Here is a 3,499-nt window from a genome sequence, read left to right as displayed (position 1 = left end):
CACGAAAAAACCGTATGCAAGGTGCAACATGAAACATGAAATCTCAAAATTAACTTAACTGTATACACTAATAATAACTAATATAATATTAAATAATAATTATCTTTACCCAGAGGCCAGATTGCCAGAACCCAGTCATTCTTCTCTACTTTCAGGACATAGGGGTAATTAGTTAATTTGGAAAGACTTATTGAATTTAATATTTATTATTGTATATCTAACCGACTATACATTTTAATATGACAGACAAGTGACAACAGTACCTATTCGAATTCGGGACTCAAGTATTTTAAATTATAATTAGTATAGTGTTGATTGTTGACCAAATGCTATTTGGCATTTTATATCTACATTCTTCTTCTTCTTCTTCAGCTTTTACTGTCCTTGAAGGACTTTCGCTGCCTCTACTACTTTTTTCCAACTATCTCTGTCAATACTGTCTTCTAAAGTTAGTCCCTGGGCGCACTTGTTTATATCTTCTTTAACCCTGTCTATCCAGCGCTGTCCAGGGCGACCCCTAGGTCTTTTTCCATTGATTTTTCCTTCCAGAGCTTTCTTTAGAATACCATTTGACCTCCATACATGGCCTGCCCACTCAATTCGTTTGCTCATAAGGTACGCGTTGATACCGGGGTTTTGATAAATTTGTTGTACTTCTACATTAGTTCTTCTTCTGTAAACTTCATTTTCTAGTATAGGTCCATAAATCCTTCTAAGAACTCTTCTTTCGAAGCAAGCCATTTTTTCCTCATCTCCTTTAGTAGTCGACCATGTTTCACATGCAAATGTTAGAACTGGCCGTAGGAAACTTAAGTACAGGCGTTCCTTTGATCGTCTAGAGAGGAGCTTTGATTTGAACAATTTTTCCGAAGCGTAGTAACCCTTATTAGCGGCTGATATCCTAATTTTAATTTCATTATGCATGTTATTGTATTGATTTATGTTTGCCCCAAGATATTTGAAGTTTTCCACTTGTTGGAAGGTATAGTTTTCTACTACTAGGTCCGAGATATCCCTTGCTCCCCTAGTCATGACTAAATATTTGGTTTTATCCTGATTTACTTCTAGACCCATTGGCTTCGCTGCTTTTAACAAATCATTAGTTCTTATCGTTACATCTTGTCGCGTACTGCCTATTATAACTATGTCATCAGCATAGGCAAGTAGTGTACTATTTGATAACAACTCCATGCCTTGTCGCATTGACATTGACCTGATCACTTTCTCAAGCGCTAGGTTAAAGAGAACTGGCGACAAGGCATCACCCTATTTGAGTCCTGTGCTAACCTCAAAACTGTCAGATGTACCATTGCCAAACTTCACTTTGCACATTGTATTCGTGTTGCATGCTTTTATGAGATTGATAAGTTTTTTGGGTATTCCAAATTCTTCTAAGGCCGCCCACAGTTTATCTCGAACTATGCTATCGTAAGCCTGCTTGAAGTCAACAAAGCACATGTGGACATCCTTATCGAATTCATAACATTTTTCCATCATTTGTCTGATTGTGAAAATATGATTAGAGGTGGACTTTCCTCTTACAAAACCACTTTGATAATCTCCTATTAAATCTTTTGAATATACCTCTAATCTTCGTAATAATGCCAGAGATAGGATTTTGTAGCATGAGTCTAAAAGCGCAATTCCCCGGTAATTGCTTGTGTCCATAGGGTCGCCTTTTTTGTATATGGGACAGATAACGGCTGTTTTCCAATCTTCAGGTATTCGGTTAGTATTCCATATTTCTTTTAGTAGCCCGTGAATTTTGGTCACAAGTTATTGAATACTAATCTTTAATAGCTCAGAATTGATATTATCTTCACCGGAGGTTTTGTTGTTTTTCAGTGTCGCGATAAGGATATCCTTTACCTCCTCGCGGTTAGGTTCCTCTACAAGAGGTTGTGCCGTATGGTAGATCATATTTACACTTTTTTCCCTAACTCCTTGATCGACATTTAAGATGTTTTTAAAATGTGCTTGAAACTTCTGGATGATGCCTTCTTCATTCGTTATCAAGTTTCCATCGTTGTCCTTGACCATACGAGTTTGAGCTTTAAATCCTTCCTTTATCGATCTGCATTTTTTGAAGAACAACCTTGGGTTGAGCCTATGTTCTTCTATTTTTTGAATAAGTCCTTTTTCCGCTTCTCTTTTTTCCTGTCTCAATATTTTACATGCAGCTTTTTTGTTTTTAACAAATTCTTCTATATTGTCAGGAGAAGGGTCTTGTATCATTTTTAATCTTGCTTCTGCGCGTCTTTCTATGGCTTCCTTACACCGTTCATTAAACCATGAATTCTTACCGTTGAATGTGTTTTCTTTTTTAAATACTTCAGCTGATTTGTTTATTGAATCTTTAACTATGTTCCAAGTTTCTTCAAGGTTTTGCTCTGTATTTTGGGATCTTTTCATTAGTTCATTATTTAGAATTCCTCGGTATGATTTCACTTTCTCTCGATCCTTTGTGTTTTCTATTTCCAGGCGGGTTCTACCTTTTAGTTTTTTCTGCTTCCAACTATTAGCCAGTTTGGTTCTAAATGATGATATGACCAGGTAGTGATCTGTGTCTCCATCAGCTCCTCTATAACTTCTAACTTGTCTAACACTAGATCTGTATCTCTTATCTATAAGTATATGATCGATTTGACTTTTAGTTCTTCCATCTGGAGATACCCAAGTTTGTTTGTAAATTTCTTTACGTTGAAACTGGGTACTACTTATAACTAATCCTTTGGTTGAGGCAAAGCTGATTAACCTTAGTCCGTTATTATTGCTTTCACTATGCATACTTTTTTTTCCTATAGTATGTCTAAAAGCATGCTCACGTCCTACTTGAAAACAGTTTACATATATAAAAAAAACTACGAAAAATCTGACTCAAAATAAAAAGTTGTATCCAGCCTAAAAACATATATATGTTAAAAAAATACCCCAATCATCAATTTTGAAGGAGCTATCTAGGTTGAAAATTGGATCTGATTACTGTTCACTTAGACCTTAATATTTTTATTGTCTTAGAAATTAGAATAGTATTCTATATTAATATTTATTTACTAAAATTCTTACTTTAAAAGTTATTTTAGTTATTATTTTGTTTAATCGAAATCCTACTTATTATAGCCGAGAGATCCCACTAACCTGAAGCAAAAGTATAAAAACATTAAGAAAATGCTTAGGGGGTCAAAAAAAACTTTGTTGTGGACCACATGTGAAACAATATAAAGCCCAAAGTGATTTGGAAAATGAATTATATTCTATAATCAAAATTTCAGCGGAAGGTTTACCTTGTACTTTTGATAGCGATGATCCAATTCGTAAGTTCTTACTCCTTTCTACTCCTATTAATAAATACAATTTATTATATATTATTCTATAATGTCCTACACTCCTACTGTAAACATTTTTTCTCTCCTTTGTAAAATGTTAAGTCCTATTGGCTATAATTTATTGGTTAAACATTAACACTATTCTAAATTATTTTTTTTTTCATTCTATTATA

The sequence above is a fragment of the Acyrthosiphon pisum genome, unplaced genomic scaffold (genome assembly GCF_005508785.2).
Source record: "Acyrthosiphon pisum isolate AL4f unplaced genomic scaffold, pea_aphid_22Mar2018_4r6ur Scaffold_21618;HRSCAF=24414, whole genome shotgun sequence".
NCBI classification, from domain to species: Eukaryota; Metazoa; Arthropoda; class Insecta; order Hemiptera; family Aphididae; genus Acyrthosiphon; species Acyrthosiphon pisum.
The sequence above is the reverse complement of the archived record's forward strand: the minus strand, read 5'-3'. Positions refer to the sequence as shown.